The sequence below is a fragment of the Anas acuta genome, chromosome 5 (genome assembly GCF_963932015.1).
Source record: "Anas acuta chromosome 5, bAnaAcu1.1, whole genome shotgun sequence".
NCBI classification, from domain to species: domain Eukaryota; kingdom Metazoa; phylum Chordata; class Aves; order Anseriformes; family Anatidae; genus Anas; species Anas acuta.
The window spans coordinates 6,940,809-6,959,028 of record NC_088983.1 but is presented as its reverse complement, the minus strand read 5'-3'; the positions used below and the strand labels follow the sequence as shown (position 1 = coordinate 6,959,028).

Here is an 18,220-nt window from a genome sequence, read left to right as displayed (position 1 = left end):
TAGAAAGATATTTTTACCTGGATCATTTCTGTAACACAGCATAGCTCCAAAAGACCATATTGGCACAACTAAGGGAATGGGAAAAAGAAACAAGAGAGACAATAAGGTCTTAAGTTGTCTCCATCCTTGCAGCCAGCATCTTAAGAGCCTCCAGTGATAATTTTGCTCTAAAAATCAGGTGAAAACTATTTCCAGCAACTTGAGTCCTCCCAGGAATAGCCAGACTAGAAAAAGAAAGTGTATTGAACTTCCATAAGCATCCCCCATCTGTATACCTGTTTGGCAGAAGAATGGTATTTCTATTCACCACCATTAAAAACCAATCTGAGTATATTTAATATTAAAGATCACTTCTAAATATTTCTTTGAGCCGCCAGCCAGTTTTTACCTCCATGCACATGCCAAACAACAGGAAGCACGGATACTTTCCCAGCTCTCAGAAGCCTCACTGGACAGCTAATTCAATTGGCTTCTTCACTGCAACACAGTTAATGTCAGCAAGCTGAAAATCCAAAGATACCATGCCTGTATGTAAGTACTAAGATAATCCATCTCAGGATTGTAACTGAGTCATATAATCGATTTCTGCTGAAAGAAGTGCCTGCCACAAGACATCTAGCTTCTCACAGCTATTTCTAAGCATAGCTTGAATAAAGGTCCTGGAGGTATAAGAGATCCATTCAAGGAGAGTAAAACATTAGGAGGAGTACTTTCCTATTTCAAGCATAGCAAGCACTGTAAAACTGGCTGAAATAAAACTAAAGACTAGGAATTGTAATGATGTTAGCATCACGTGGTAACAGGAGACCAATAAACATCACTGTGGTGTCCAAATACCAGGGCTCATACTGAGATATGAAAAAAGCTTGCCCACTTTATCAAAGATGGTGGGGAGGGCACTTTTTTTTTTTGTTTGCTGCACAAAGCAGCAAGAGCAAAGCACCACAGCATCCCATGCTCCAAAGAAGAGTCCTGAAGGCAAAATTGAATTGAGACTTTAGAATAAAGTTCCTATTCTCACTCATAGTTGAGGGAAACCTCCTAATTTTTCAAGGTTTCGCTTGCAATAAGCCTCACTAAAGGAAGAAGAAAAAAAAAAAAAAAAACAAAAAGAAACACACAAAACAGCACCCTGTTTTGTCTTCCCACAAGTCGCTGAGAGCGGAGACTACTCATTTCTCCTACTTGCCCTGTCCTTTGGGTGCTCTAATCTTTCCTTAGGCTTCAAGGCAGGCGTTTAATAGAGAATGAGTCATTGATTTTTCACAGGCATGCTAATGTTTATCTAAAATACTGCTAAATTATCAGCTAGTGATACATTCAATTAAACGGACCTTAACACTCCCCCCTTACACCACCACCCATAAGTAGTTGACAAAGCTGCAGATATCAGCTAGGAGTTCCCACCACCCACACAGCACATCTCTGGTCTGCAGGTGGCTATTCAATACAATTCTGTGTAGCACCCTGGGCACTGGAGATGGAGAAACACAAGGTGCTTGAACAAAGAGCCAAATTGAGATCAGAAATACAAGAGAAATTGACTGAAGGATGTAAAGCTCAATTATCCATCTTGGCAGATGTGTAGGATGTTTTCCCTCTGCACATTCACCCTCTTTAATGCAATGAGCATGTAGAACGTTCTCCAGAGAGCTCAGCGTGCACAATTCAGTCCACGCACAACTCATTAGTATGTGGGATCCCTCACTATCTGCCAGAACTGGCCGGAGATTTTTGGATGGAAGAGATTTGCCAGAAAAAGTGCTCCTACAGAAGGATCAAGAGTGTTGCACAGCAAAGCATTGATGCCACTCATCTTTTGGCAGGCAGCTTTGTCATCAGTTCCAGCTACCCAGGGCCCTCCTGCAGACACTGCCAGCCCAGGCAGCCCACCCGCCCACCCAACCTCCTGGGGCTAGAGGCAATCCAGTATCTCAGAGTTTCTGAGGGAAGCAAAAGGTTTGAGAAGTGAGCTGTATCTTTGTCTTCTCTGAGTTCTTTGGTAAGAAAAGCACACTATTTGGTGCCAAACACTAAAACTTGCCATGGCTGAGATTTTCCAAAGCTTCTTAAAGCGTTTGGACACTTAATTCTCATAGCAATCTCAAAGGGGCTTTCAGGAGCCCAGCTGACCTATGCAAGTATTCACAGGCAAGACCACGTTGTCTGTAGAACCAGAAAAGTAAAGGGCAACTGTTTCAGAGCAAGAATCCATAGCCAGTAAGTTTTGTGCCAATAGTGATGAGGGAGAGTGGTGACCCTACTGCCAGGTGTTAGCATCCTTTGAACCAAAATATTGCTTAGAAAACAGAGAATACAAACTTGGGATCCCAGAGTTGGAATTCTAGCAGACAAAATATAAGCAGACAAACTAAGTTAGCTGCCTGGGTTCATTTCTAACCAATGACGAAACAGAAACTTCTAAGTTTCAGTACATCTGACTGATTTTGGAGAGCTGTCATGGCATGAAACAAATCACATCTTAAGAAAAGCCATTTCTCTCCATCAACTTTGAAGAGAGCCCAGACAAGCTGTCAGATGGGCCGCTTGCAGTGCAGATGTCTACTCATTGAAGAAGATGAATCCCAGCTCAGAATGTCACCCCTGCCCCAGGCACTCTTCTACAGTACTGGTGGTAAAAGCTGTATTAATCAAACTGGGAGAGATGAGGTATTTGTTTCACTTACAGACAAAGGAAGCTTCCAGTCAATAGCAGTTGTAATTTCTAGTAACGTAACGCAATCTCACAGTTGGTGGCTTGTTTCCTTGTGAAGCTTAAGAGTTGTGGTTTTGCAGACAAGACATATGGTAAGATGGACGTTTGCTCAGCCTCAGCACTGTTGTTCTGATTTTGTTTAAAAAAATAAGTGTTTGCTGCTGCTTCTAGAAGAACACTATGATTACTTTAAGTCCTCTAGGGTGGCAAAATTATTACATGCTCCAAAGAAAACCCCACACAAGTGAGAAACTTTCTATTGCAGGCATGACCAACACAGTAAAACCCAACATGGGGCAGCTTCTATTAGTCTGCTACCAAATCAAGCAAGGATGTGAGAGACAGTTGAGGGATGACATCCTCATCTGGCCAAATGCATCATGTGGTCTAGAACAGCAGTGCTCAGAGTGGATGCCCTAGGACATACAAGCCTTGAATGCACTGTCTCATGCCTCTTGGCCAGCATAATTCTCAGAGCCCCTCTCATTCCCTACCATACCCCTCCCTTTACACACTTTCAATGGAGCCCTACAACCCCCTTAGAAATAGGAGGTGGTCTGTTGAATGGTCATCACACATGCTCACAATCAGGTAAAGCCTATTTTCCCCTCCTGCCCCACACAAAGACTTCAGAAAATCAACAGGTCTCAAGAGATGAATACAAAACCAGCCCATGGAAAGGTCTCCAGCTATTCCATGAACCACCAGAGAGTGGGATAAGGCTCAAGCTGTATTCTGAAAAATCTCTTACAAACCCAGCTTCAATGCAATCAGACGTATTTTTTTTTAGCTCACATATCAATACCAGGTAATTAAAATCAGCTATGCAACAGTTGCTTTGGGATTTTTGTTACGTGATTTTGTTCCTTAACATTACATTTCCAATGCTAAATATGAAAGCTGAAAAACTGCAAGAATTCCCCCAGCAATGGTCTCATTGAAAGAAAGTGATATGCTTAAAACACTATTGATTTAACCTCTGAGGGATCTATACATCAAAGAAAGCTGACACTCACAACTCACTGCCAAATTGAAATGAAACTCAGCAAGCCACGTAATGATGGAAGGACAAGGGCAATAAACTCCACAGGAGTTAGTTAGCCTCTAACAGACTTGACGTTTTCATAAGGCACCTCCCTAGAGAAGAGAACAAATCCCACATGTTACCCACCCATTAAACCAATAAATATAAATATTTAAACTGAAGACCTGTATATTTGCTTGCTTGATTTTCATTATTGCCCAAAGATGAAGGGCACATGGGATACAGAACAAAGGTTCTGTTGCTTCAGCAGTTACCTACAAGAGATCAACAACTGAAGTACAGTTAATGTTAATCAAAGTAAATAAAGGATTTCTGCCTGAATGAAATTTAATGCCATAAAACTGAAGAAACTCACCCCCTGCCTGATGCAGTCTAAACTTCACAGGCAAGTGCACCCAGCACTAAACACCCTAGACACCACATTCCCAGGAAGATACAGGTGTACAGATTTCTCCAAAGCATTCACTTTTGCACAGTTTTGGAAAAAAAAAAAAAAAGATGATTAAAAGAAAAATCTCACTTTCAATTGATATTTACTATGCCTGCTATAGTCACTGAACAGATGGTAAGTATACAGTGGCAGTAATAACATTATCTGCAGCAGAAATATGGAAGCAAATATCATCGGCATTGATGCTTCAAGTATCTGTCCAGAAACATACATAGTCATTTATTTAAATAATATATTGACCATACAGACCCTCAAATGTTCTCAAAGATTTATCTGCCTCAATCCTTTGTCTGATTTTTTTTTTCCCCTAAATCAAAGTTACTATTGGATCTTAAGATGTGCATTCTAATTGCTATAAATAAATCATGAATGATTGGCTCAATGTATTTTTCCATGGCAACTCCTGCGTCACAGGCAGCGTTACACTTTTGAAAGAGAGATGTGTTTTTTGAGAGAGGCAGAGATTCACATTTAGGATAGAACTCAGTCCAGTTTTGCAATTTGACTAGCCATATATTAGTAATGAAATAAAACAGTTTTAGACTAATTCTAAATAGTTTAATTATGCACCCATGCATATGGTAACCTCCACCAGTAGAGAGAGATGCATGGTGAATTCAATATAAAATAAGGTTACTTGATTATTTAGACACAGATGCTGTGCAACGTCTCCTCAAATATGCAAGAAAAAAAAAATCACACACGAACAAAACCCTGTTTCGTTTGTCTTGCATTTAAGAAACCTGTCTCCTGAAGCTTCCAGCATGAAGGGGAAAGAAATTATTGTCCTGAGGTCTATGATCTTGTCCATAGTAAATGGACCAAGCAAAGCATAAGGACCACCTTGCAACACACAGTTTGACCCTGGTAATGCAAAACAAGCAAAACATGAGCAACATAAATTTTGTTTTGTTTGTTGTTGGTTTTTTTTGTTTGTTTGTTTGTTTTTCTTTTGTTTTTAAAGGAAAAAGGAAAATTCACAAAGTGCACTTTTCCAACTATTTCCTGAATTGAATATTCAGTAATTTACAGTGCCAACATCAATTTCTGCTTAAGGCAAGATTTGCACACCAAGTTAAAAGTTTTGCTATCTGAAGTCCAGTCAGCTTCCACTATTCACTAAAAAGAAAAGTTTAAAGGAGCCATTCCCATGAGACTGTAACCAACCAGTAGCTCATGGGTATGGCTGATATCCCAAGCATCCTGTCCCCTTTCTGAGCTTGATCCAGAGCATCCCAAGCACTTAAGTTTTCAACCTCTCTCTAACCAAACCTGGTTTGGCTTTAAACTTATGCAGATACAAGTACTGTTATCTTGGAGAAACATTAAAAGCATACTTAAAACAGAAGGTAGAGAATCCTATATAGAAGGCAGAGAATCCTGTTTTGAAAATTAGCTGTCAGGACTCTTAATCAAGAAGTAAAGCCCTTCGTACAGTTTCCCTCTGAGCAGAGGTTTTTACATTGGTTATTTACTCTGCATTTTCTAAGCTGTGTATATTTATGACATCTACTGCTTACATTACAGAGTGTAATTTCCATTTATTCAGCAGCATTCGTGTTTACATTCAGTAACCTGCAGGAGACAATGCATACCTTTGTTAAACACCCATGTGTGGAGTAAAATCTACAGTGATGTACAAACAGGCTCTGTTATTTCCAGTTCATGATGAGCATCAGGAGAGCAGAGTGAATTATCCGTGCTGGGTAACAATTCTGCCTAAACTTTTTCCTAGTAGGAAGCAGAGTTTTCACTCTTATGAACACTTATTATTGTCTGTTTTCCAGAGAAAATGTTGAGCTGTCATTGTATATTTTAGTCAAAACTTTGATGCTTTCATTTTAAAAAGTTTTCAATTTGTTTGAAGAAGAAATCTGCACTTTCAATGCATATGTTTTCATCAACTGTTTCCAAAAGGGAAAAACAAAGATAAATATCTGCCTCTGAAAAATTGCACCGGACAGCATGTTCCTTGATATTATCAGTAAAAAAAAAAAAAAGTTCTATTTGACAGGAGGGATTTTTTTCATTATAATAGCCTATGTGGTTTCTAAAGGAACTGAAATCCTGGAATCTCTGAACTGTTCAGTCTTAACTTAGCCCAACTAACAATGCAGTTCCAGAGGTAAAATTCAGATCTTGCATGGATTATATAAAGTCACTTAATAACTACAAGTGATTGTTAACAGCAATAAAGCTATCTGAATAACAACAATCTGGCTAATGGTAATTATTACAGCTATCCTGCTAAGGTACCTTACTGTCTCAGAGCTTCTAGACATAAGGCCAAGTGAGAATGGCTTGTACTTCATCATACCAGTAAATCAAAATCACTTTAATTATTCTCCAGTGGGACTCTAAAGATTTCAAGTCAGCATGGCACGAGCCATATGTTTCCTTCCATTCGGGCAACATTGCTAATTAGCAAAGTTGGGGAAATCCTATCTCAAAGTGATAAACTACAAAGCTCAGCATATGTTTACCTGAGAAAGAGAAGTAATTTTAATTACAATGAGTACATTTGCTGCTGTACTAACAAGGAGGCTTCTAGGTTAAAGTATGAAATGACTTGATTACATCCTCAGCTGGTGCAATGTCGTTTCACAAAGCAGCTTCGCTGAATTAAGCCTTGTCAGGTTGTAGCCAATTGTGTTGTTCATCATTAAGTGCTTATAATGATGTGAATAGCTCAGGCCCAATACCATTCTTTCACAGGGGACAGCCTGAAGAGGGACTTGCAAGATCACCACTTTTAAAGGCTTGATGATGTCTGTTTTCTTTGAGGCATAGCTTCCCTCTCCCCAAGGGAAAAGAAAACATTTCAGAAATCAGAAGATTCCTGTCACAAAGGGGTCGTTCACCACAGCAGACTTTAAGACAAAATTTGTTGACGGTCAGCTTACAAGAGTCTGCTCAAAAAGGGCTACAAATCAAATTATTGACACCAAAGTTTCTAACTTAGTACAAGTTCAAGCAACTTTGGATTGTCCCAGGTCCCCTCATCTTGTGATTAGCACAGCTTCAACCACCAAGGACGTGAATCTAAACATAGTTCATCTCAGGTAGATTTTTCCAGCCAGTTGCAATATACTGAACTCCTTAATAAATTCAGCTTCAAGATCATGTTTAGAGAGCACCAAGGGAAAGGCCTAACCACACTAAAGCTGTGAGATTGAATGTTAAGACTGCAAATCAGTAACACCACCACAGTATTCTGTCATGTTATTGTGCAAAGAAGAAGAGGGCACAAGTAGTAAAAACCATCCGTACGGGTTGGAACTGGACAGAACTGACACTCTCTTGCCTGATTTTCTTGATCTCTGTCTCATACTTCAGCTGCCACAAAGGGGTATTTGTAGTTGTCTCCCTTGTTTCTATTCAAGAACAAAAGCAGAACAAATGAAAGGAGGACGGGGCTTTGCTATTAGCACTGCTGCTTCAGCAACTTTAGAAAGAAGGGGTAAAGAGTTTCAAAGATTTTGAAAGAGCAGATCTAATTTACGCACTCAGATGGAGACTTGCTTTTCTTCCAGAAACACCTATGCATGCTAAGGGACTGGGAGGCTTCACCTATGAGTCCTCTCTTAGCAACTGCATCGCTGTTCCCCAAACCATCGAGATTTCATTGAATTGATGTTTTTGCGTGGAAAGCTGTTCTAGCAAGGTCATTGTTCAAAAGCCAAAGCATGTTTCCTCCAAAATTTTTTGCCTCTAGATTTGCTAGAGCTATGAATGAATACTTTGCTTTCTCCTTTTTGAGATATGAATGAATACTCTTGTTTTGTTTAAAAAAAAAAAAAAAAAAAAAAAGAATAATAATCTATTAACACCAGATAATTGCTTGCTTAACTCAAAGTACTCCAGATACACAACATAACACTTTCTCAAATTGCAGTCATCAGTACCACTTACCAGAGTGACCTCCTCAATTTATCTTCGCAGTCAGTTCCACCGTGAATGCATCCAAGTATACACAATTTCCCACAAAGCTGCTATTTCCCTGCCTTATGCTCCCTCTAACACCTCCCTGTAGGTAATTCTTCACCTGTAATCTCTCTTGGGATTTTTCCAATCATGTATCTCATGTCCTGCATCTTCTCTCAGAAGCTGGCTGCAAATACCCTACTTTTATCAAGCTTCAAATGAGTGGAAGGGGAGGAGAAAGTGATTTTAAGGAAAGAAAAAAAAAAAAACACATATCCTTCAGGTTTTTCAGGGCATTAATTGTAAATTAAAATATAATTTAAACAAGTTCATATCTACACTTAGAGCTTGGTACACCTAAATTATGTAGTTATGAACACTACATTAGCATAATTAACAACCTACGCTACAAGTGCATTGAAATTGTATGCCAACATATAGCAGATACTATATAGTCACTTTTTTCCTCAAAGGAACTTTAAACAGGCCTTTCAAAGTTATTGATGTGAAATTGGAATGATTTAAGTCTAGAAAATACTAGGTTATTTTGCAAAACTAAGACTGACCCAATTTAAAACAGGTAAAATAACTTGATATCTCAACAAGGGTGAAGGAAAATTGCTTTCCACTTAGGTACATTCACCAATGCACTTGAAAGGCCAATTTTCCCCACACATGTTATATTTGCTTTATTCTTTTTTAAATAAACACATACATGGACCAATGCTATAGTCTGAAATGAGCTGCTCTAGCTGAAGTCTCCATCCTAGGAGATATACAGAAGTGAAAGGACCATGTAGACAGAGCTCTACAAGTTTCAACAGTCATTAAAACATGGTTTAAGGTTCTTTCAAAGTCTATCCCTACAACTCTACACCCCCAAAAAAAAAAAAGATACATATTTGGCTCAAGAACATAAAAAAAAAAACAGGTTTAACAGACTGCGACACTTAGTGAGAACACACAATTCTAATGACACTTTATGAGAGTCTGTTACTGTATAGCGAACAAAAATTAAATTGAAGCACTCTTAACAAAACTACATTGTGGTAAACATCAAAGTCCAAGAAAAAACATTAAAAATGGTCAAAACAAAAGTGGAGAAAGAGAGAAGACGCTTCAAAGAAGCCACAAAGCGTAACCTTACCTTGTTTGTGGGAACTCTGTTGAAGACACGACATAAGACCCTTGTAGTAAGCTGGTTTATCTTCAGCACGGTATCTTCCACACACCTCTAAGATGTTGTGATGCGAATATATAATCATTTTGCTGGGGTCCTTGCAAGCAAGCAAAAGAAAAATTCATTACTTCCCTATCTCGCTGTTTCAAAGAACCCTCTAATAAGTATTGTAGCCAACGTATTTTGACCTACATATAAATACTCAGTAACCAATCTACAAAGCATTACTTTACACCAGTTTTTCAGAATGCTATCAGAAAGATTTTAAAAAGGATTTTACAGATTGTATACAAAACTTTCTCTTTTCCTCACTCTTTAAAGTCGCTATTTTTGTGCCTGCAGTCTATTTTCATATTTAGTAGCCCTCCCAAACCCATTATAAACCCTGTTTTCCTTCATAATTTGCATGCATAATTTATTTACGAGGCACAGTCATTTCAGCCCCTCTAAATATTTATTTCCAGAAAGAACAGGTTCTGCTGAGCCATTATTAGTTGCAGTCTTACCTTCATGCTAACCTTCCTGCCTCCACCATGACCCCACAGTTACAGCATCCAATTATCTATGCCCATCTTTTCCTTCATTCTGTGGAAAATGTGTCTTTTAAATTCAGAAGTCTAGCTCTTTCCTTCACCTCTACAGCTTAATATACAAGGTCAAATCTAACATTTAAGCAATTTCTGTTCCCCAAAGTCTATGGTCCTTACTACTTCTTTTCTCCAGAACCTGCCATCTCTAGCATTGCCTATCTAGTTTTTTCTTTTGCAACTTTCATCTGAATTCTAGTATCCCTAGTTTATTGAAATCTTCCATTTTCTAGCCAATTATAACCCGATAGGGCAAGGTACTTATTAGTTCTCTAAATTTGTATACTGCTTCCTGCCTGCTTCAAGTAAAGCATGAATTTTTTACCTTGCTTAAAAAGGATGTATTTCATGATAAGGGATTTGCTTTCTATCTGTGACTTTATAATAATAAACTGATTAGTTACATACTCTCATTTTGGTCAAAATAAAGGACACCAAAATGATGCTGCTCTTCCAAGCTCATCAGCCTCCCTTCAGGGAAATAAGCTGCAGAATTAACCACAGGTGGAGCCCATCCTTATTCTAATTGTTAACTCCCCACACAAGTTTGTGAAAAAGAAGCAGGGATGAGTCTAATGCTTTGGCAGAAGTTACATGATTTGCAACATTTCCTATAATACAGAGAGAAATCAGACAATATGTTTTTCCCAATTTTCTGCAAGCAATATTCTCTCTCTCACATACGTATGCACATGTTTGCAAGAGAAATAATCACCACTGTTCAGCCAGCCAACTCTCCAGATAATGGACCTTGTTCTACCTTCAGACTCTGAACTACCAGAGTCATTGCTGAAAGGTCAGCATTTAAACAGTCACAGCAATGTTATTTAAAGATTCCTTCTTGTACTTGGAAGAGTAATTAATTATTGTAACATGGTTTATTAGCTGCCACCCTTGGAGACCACCTGCTTTATTGCTTTGCCAGCAAAGCTCTGCTGGTAGTAGAATACTCTCCAGCCGGCTGGAGAGTCTCAGACAAACAGCACAAGAAGAAACACTGCCTGACCTGGACTGGCAGGATACCCACCTCCTGTTCCTAGCTCTGTTCTCAATCTTCTCCGTGACTGGAGAGAAGCAGCCTCACTCTGCACCGGTTCTGTCTTGTATCAGGGCAGAGACCACAGCCCTGGGAGGTGTCTGTATAGCACCTACCAAAAACAAGGCTCTAAGTCTTAGTATCCAGAACAATGGGTGACAAAATGGTACAGCATATCAAATAAAGTGTCAGATACTGATGTTTTATAGAGTATAAGAACTTACTATAAGGGAAAATCATGGCGATCATTTAAAGTCCCATTAAAAAAAAAAAAAAAAAAAAAAAAAAGGATAAAGTTTTCTCATGGAGAATTAGCAGTATTAAATACAAAGCAGTTATTACATTAAAAATACAAATGGATAGATACGAACAAACTGTGAATATACATTTGCTTCCAATGAGGAGCACTATATTCAAATTCTGGATGAATTGCAAGGTGTTTAATGCAGTGATCAAACTCAAACCAAACAAAATACCATGTGTTGATTCTTAGTGTCCAGGAACAACACGTTTGAATACCAACCTCAGCATTTTATGGCGAAGAAAGGGAATGGATACATTTTTCTATAGAAATACAAAACTTGAAGAGCTTTAATATTTTTTGGCATTTATATTCAGTCTGCAATACATCTACATCAATCACCACCCACACGTGCTTTGAAGACTGAAAGTAGATAGTAAGTCTAGCAGAACTTCATGGTGGGAGTTTCGGGTTTTTTCTATCAAACCTTAAAGTAGGCTTGTATGAGGTAACTTCAAAAATCCTGTTTAATCCCAAGGTCGTTAAGATTTGGAACTGACTACTAATCTTCCAAGCCCTGCCTATAAACAAAATTGCTGGATTCACCATTTTAAGTAATTCTTAACTCAAGACTGTATTATTGTTACTGTTGTTTTAAATAATGGTTTCCTTTACTTCATGTACGTATTTAGATTGGGAAGCATTATGGACTTCATTAAAGAGCAAGTCAGAATAGATGGCCAGTAATTATGCTTTCTAGCCTTGCAGATTTACAAAACCACTGCTGATTTAGAGCAGAGAGAGAGGATGAGAAATTGGTTCTAATTAGACCTTGGATAGAGCTCCATCCAGATAAAGCAAAGACCGACCCTTCAGCTTAGCCACCTGGATGACACCCCATAGAAGTTCATCCAATCACTCATATGATAACCATCAGGCTTTTATTTAACACACAACTTTCAGAAAAAATTACAGTCCCAATTGTTCTACTTCAAATGTTGGAGAATACATCATAGACAATTGCTATTTTTGCTCAGTTGTAGCTAGGGGAGAAAAAAAAAAAAGTAAAAAAAAAAAATTAAAATTAGAAGAATGTGACCAGCACTTAATTTTGGCTGATCTGAATTTCAGAACAAGATGAGAATCGGTTCTTTTTTTTCTACATGGACCTGTACACTAACACCTGATGTGAAAGTTTACACGGCTTAGATTCTAATTAAATTAGTTGTCTTCACACATATACCATTTTGGCAGGCAAAGATCCAAGAAGGCCTTTTGCTGGCATATCTAAGCATCCAAGTCTGAAGAGAGGGCTTTTAGCAAGTCATAGCCATCTACTTAGTATTTTCATTCAGCAGCAATGCATTAGGCAACCCATATTGCCTTCTTAGAGCAACACTGCGAGAAGCCTTCTCTAACTTACACAGAATTAAGTAAGGCAGCCAACTCCCTTGAGAAGTAATCCAAGACAATAAATTCACCCACATTATTGCTGTGAGGCCCCATGACTGCTACAGGCTACAACAAGAGCACACATTGCCGGCAGGTGGTGGATCTTTATGCTTCTACTTATGGAGCTCTTCTGCCTGGGGATGCCTTTGAAGAAGATTTTCCATGTTCACAGTCAGTTGCTAGCCATAAAGCACAAGGTCAATCATCCAAGCAAAAATCTTGATCTGTCTCAGAGCTGGATCCTGAAGATAAATAGTCAAAAATCCCTGAGCTTCTCATTTATATATCGCATATGTGCTCAGAAATAACAGTCTACTTCCTTTTTGCTAAACAACAACAAAAGAGCCAAGCAAGGCTGCAGTCTTCTCTAATTCAAACCTCATCCTGCCCCTTCCTGCCAGTGAGCTCTGGACTCTTGTTTCAGACTCATTCTTCAGCCCTGCTGGGGTGGGAACAACTGCTGGAAGTGGCTGCACTGCCTCCCCTCCCCTCTAGGAAGGGCTTTGCTGTGGCCCTCACCAGCACCAGCCTGCAGGGAATTGAGCTTGAATCTAACAATTGCCCAGATTTTCAGATTCCAGTCTTAGTTCCTGGCTGTTGTTTTTATTGGGATTTTTGTTTCAAGGTGCTTATATACATACATAAAAACACTGCCAAGGTATTGTCATAATAATCTTATGGGAAATAATGCTTCAGAAGCTGGAAGGTATTCTTCTTGCACTCCCACATGCTCTTCTTTTAAAAGGCAAAAGAAGAAAGAAACAAGCAATATACTAGGCACTTCCTCTATTGAGAAGAGATTAGAGGACAAGTTTCAAACTAATGTGAATAAAATGACTGGTTATAAACTCCTTTTTTTTATTGAGGAGTTTATCATTAAAATCTATTATTGAATTCACTTGTTTTGGTTTTGAACAAATGAAATTCATCTAATGTGTTTGAGCTTTTTCTTAGGTTTCACCTGCTTAGGTGCCCCAGTAGGTGTGTGAGCCTTCTGCGAGTTTTGCATAGCACAGTAATGCTGTTTTCACTCTCTGATCTCCAATATATTTCTCTGAAAATGTAGACAAACTGAATTATTAGGTTTTGTGTTTATTTGCAGGGAATAATAAAAACATCAAGCACCAGTAACTTTGCAGTGCTTTCCTTGTGTTTTCACTGTTTCCGAACTATACTGTTTTAATCTCCCTCATTGATTCCCGATGGAATTAACAGGTGACATTTCTAGTCCTAAATTGCTTGCTGTCTCTAGCTATGCAAGACCATTAGGCATGGAAGCAAGCAACACAAGCTGCTTCTCAGCTCAGATAGTAGGAGGTGGAGGAACGATTCTGCTCCAACCCCCCCTGAAGTTTTTGTCAGCCTGAGAACAGCTCCAGTTCCAGCTCCGAGTGAGACAGTGCATTGATGAGCTTCGGGACAGCAACTAAAACAGTCAACAACCTTCTGGAGCATACATACCATCTAGCAGTGATGCTCACAAAACCAAGATGAAACGCTGGTAACGTTTAGTGGAGTCTGGATTAGGTGGACACAAGAGGAGGGGTGGGTTTTGGAAATTATACTTTAAAAACAAAACAAAACAAAAAACTATCAAACACAAACAAACAAGGGATGTGAATTTCTGGCTTTAAAATCTCTATCTTACAGAATATTTCAAAATGGGAGACAGTTTTTATAGCAGCCATACCACAGGAGGAAAGCCTGCACTCCACACTAAAACCCTAAGAGGTATTAAAAACTGTGAAGTTTATCCACTACAGAACAGAAGGACAAAGACAAGGTCATTCATTGCGTGTGAGTGAAAGAACAGGACTCGAAAATCTCCAAACAAACAGGGGCAGAAAATAATCTCCTCGGCAAAGTTCTGCAGTATTTGAGCATCGGGAGAGTCAGAAGAAATCTTATTGACTAACGAAGCTGACATTTGGCTACTGGAGTGTTTAATTCTTTTAGTTCCTACTAGACAAAAGGACACCATGTCCATCTCCTAGTGATGGTCTGGCACAGGCAAACAGAATGCAGGCTATCAACATTTTTTTTCCTTAGCGGGTTGAGAAGGAGAGAACAGACCTAAAAGTTTCTCAGTTGCTCATAGCACTTTATCTTGACAAGTTGACTTTGAGCAACACCTGAGGTCAGGTTATGCTAATTGACCATTCCCAGGCATCAAGCAAGAGGCTGCAATGCTGGCTGAACACAGCCTACAAGGCTTATCCAACGCCCATCAACAGTTCAAGTCAAACCAGCCCAGTCTGGAAGAAAAGGATCCAACACGTCTCAGTCTCATGGCAGAAGCTGCTAAGAGAACACCAGACAAGTGTGAACCACTTACAGAGAGGCAGCACAGATCAGTCAGCACCTAATAATCGTGGGATGTCTTTGTTGACACGATCAAGGCCCAAAGACTAAGGACTCTAACTAATTATATCCAGTTTTTGATAAAGCTTCAGCTGGGTGGCAATTCATTCTTGGCTATCTGTATTTTATTGGCATAGCTGCATCAGTCTTTCATAATGTTCAGCCACAGACAGAATACCACATCCCAGTGGATCCTTCATAGTAAACTGTTTGAGTCATTCTCCATCCCTCTGCTTTTCTTCTTTGCAAGCTACCTACAAGCAGAATATATATATATTTTTCATTTTATTCTGGGTGTGTTTGTGAAGATTCCCATGCATAATCTTTGATCTGTGGAGTGCTGCACATAATCTGAAGTTCAAAATTTGATCTGCATCAATTGCTGGCAGGGCAATTTTAGCCCTAGGACTAAAATTGCAACTCTCAAGATCAGATTTATGGTGCAAATATTGAAAAAGTGCAGTAAACATTTAAGAAACAGTAATAACTTTTGAAAATTGTGGCATAAAAGTCCCTGGGTCTATTCCTTGGACTCAGTTATTAAAGATCAGTAACTTACATGAGAGAATTCATTCTAGTACTCACTTTTTTATTTTTATTCATTAGCTTTCTGCTCCACCTACCATCTCCCTTTTTTAGAAATTAAGGAAATAGGTAAACTTGGTCAATTTTCTTATGATTTACGACTTCATGCCTTCTTTCCCTGCTCTTCTTTCTTAAAACACTCTCTCCTCTCAGTGCTAAACAGCCTCCCTCCAGGCCACCTCCCCCATGGGAAGCTTCTTTGCCTGTAAGACACACTCATTGCCCAGCACTCATTTCCCTTGGTTGGTCCCTTGCACTGGGCCATATTTCCAAAGGGCACAGCATCTCATTAACGAGCATCACATTAGCTGTCTTAGTCCATCTGCCTGTGGATGAGCATCTACATTACAAGCTGTGCTGGCAGTTTCCCAAATGAGCAGCCAGGATGCTGGTGTGACCCTCAGGACCGTCCTGCCCTGTAAATGGCTGAGGAGGGGGATAGGACAGGTAGGCAGCAGCCAGCTTTGTCCCCAACAGTCCTCCGTACTCACCGGACTGCAGTCCCTGGGCTGTCAGGCTCAGCACCTTTCAGGAAAACTGAATTTACACCCATGTACTTCTCCTTCTCCCCCTCCCAACTCCAGACATTATAAAAAACGCTTCATTCCCTGATGATTCACCAACACCTGGGAGCAAGTTCTGCTTTCTTCATCTCCAACTAAAATCTTTTCTTCCCCTTGGCAACCGAACAACAAGCCTCCAAGATTTAAAAGAAATGAGAGCGAGTGTATAAGTGTACACTTGTTTCCTTGGAGCGCATGAAAGGCTAATTACAGAAATTAAATGCTAATTTCTCAAGATTAATATAGGCAAGTAAAAGGCTTTTTGCATTGTTTGCATAAAAGGCTACTTCAAAAGCCTTCCTCCTTTTGCTCCTCACCTGTAGTTTCTACCATTCCTCCCTGTGCTAGGTTATTCCAGGTCAGGTTTTAATTGGTGCTCGTTAGCCAAGCTGGGTTTGCTCCCCTCTGGTCAGTCCCGTTGCCCACAGGCAACTGCTGGCTTCATCTCTGCAGGTTAGGAAAAGGAAAGGAGGACCCCCTAGCCCAGCAACAATGGCACTTTGAGCTCTGGCACCAGCGGGTTTCCTGACACCCTGTGGAGAAATTTAAAGGGGAAAAATATATAATAAAAAATAAAATGTATATATATAAAAAATATATAAAACATTTTGAAACAGCAAAATTTTGTAATCCAGCTCCTGTGTCTGCCAAGAAGCCCCTCACAAAAAAAAAAAAACACAGAACATTCCTGCATTCCTGAAGTCCTCATTATTTTAATTATTAGTAAGCCCTGACTTCTACATTTTATTGTCACATTTGACCACGCTCAGTACACCCCAGTTCAACATACCCTTTGTACTGCCCCTTAAAGCTTAGCACCACAAATGCCTCTCTAAGTTGGGGCATTAATACATACATATACATATATATATATACACACATACATATAAATATATATTTTGTCATACATGCTTTGTCCAACACTAGAGGTCTTCGCATATTGCACTTTAATTATAGGTCAGACTGATGAACACATGTAAGTGTAGTTAACTAACGTTGTCAAACATAAGAAAAAAAAAAAAGTTGAAACTACATTATTTCACTTGATTATCTTGGTAAGCTTTCAGAATATCCAGGACCCATTGCAAACTACCACCTGACCATGCTTGAGTAGGGATGATGGCCCTACCAAAAGTAGCAAACCCACATCACAGCACAAGCTGTGTATTTGATTAATGTCCAAGTTATTTTCATCTCTTTCTCAAGCAAGAATAGAGAGGCCCCAAATATATTTGATGGTTGGACCAGATGATCTTGGAGGTCTTTTCCAACCTTAATGATTCTGTAAATGAACCCACTCCATTCTGTGCCAATGGGAAAACAGGTAGTAGGATGAATGTAAAATATATGTTGTGCTGTTCCTAAACCACCTTATTTTTTGATGCACCAATAGAAGTCAGCATTAAGGTTATGTTTATAGTCTTCATGCAGTAAAGGCTATATAAGTACTCCCAGGAACCTCATCTGAGAAAGAATAACAGAACTGCCCCTACTGAAAAGCTGTAATAGGGAAAGGAAAGAAAATGAAGTAATTTGGCATACCTAGGTGCACATATTAATTAAAGATAACAATAATAATTATACACTTGGGAAAGGCAGACAGGTCCTCACAGCAGATCAAGAGGCCTATAAAAGTTCTAGTGAAAAGAACCAAAATCTAAGTAAGAAGGGGTGCAATTATTCCCCACCACCCACCTCTGCTGAGGGTGGGAAGGGACAAAAATCACAAGCAAGAGAAAGTAAATGTCACAGATGGGTAACAGGGACAGCAACTGAGAAATTCTCTGTAAGGTCCTCCAACACTGAACAACTGAACTAAGGTGATACAGCAACAGCACTTAATTGCAGGACTCAGGCAAAGTCCAGGGGCATTTCACACCTCTCCCTCAGCCATAGGAAATGGACAGGCAGCTCCTGACAAATAACTGGAAAGGGTTAAGGTGGGCAAAAACTGGGATGGATTTTTAGCAGGTTGGTGGTGTTTATATTTCACTTCTTTCAAGATCAGGACAAGAAAACAGAGAGAATCCCCTATATTCCTCACCCTGTTAATGAGCATAATACATCCTCCCTGCAGTA

The 18,220-nt window shown here is 39.4% G+C and overlaps 1 long non-coding RNA gene across 6 annotated transcripts in view; it reads right to left on the bottom strand.

The window, feature by feature from the left end:
* The window catches only part of LOC137856786 (uncharacterized), a 70,931-nt gene extending 54,324 nt beyond the window's left edge, over positions 1 to 16,607 (bottom strand). For 3 of the 6 annotated variants that reach the window (XR_011096792.1, XR_011096796.1, XR_011096791.1), the window contains exons 1-3: positions 10,229 to 10,369; positions 9,823 to 9,901; positions 9,284 to 9,413 (exon numbers count right to left, since the gene is read on the bottom strand). This is a non-coding gene — a long non-coding RNA (uncharacterized lncRNA). Of the gene's footprint in view, positions 1 to 9,283; positions 9,414 to 9,822; positions 9,902 to 10,228; positions 10,370 to 10,930; positions 11,052 to 16,069; positions 16,433 to 16,458 lie in introns of those variants that run through there. The other 3 variants (XR_011096795.1, XR_011096793.1, XR_011096794.1) reach the window with 3 other exon arrangements.
* Positions 16,608 to 18,220: the final 1,613 nt, after the last annotated feature.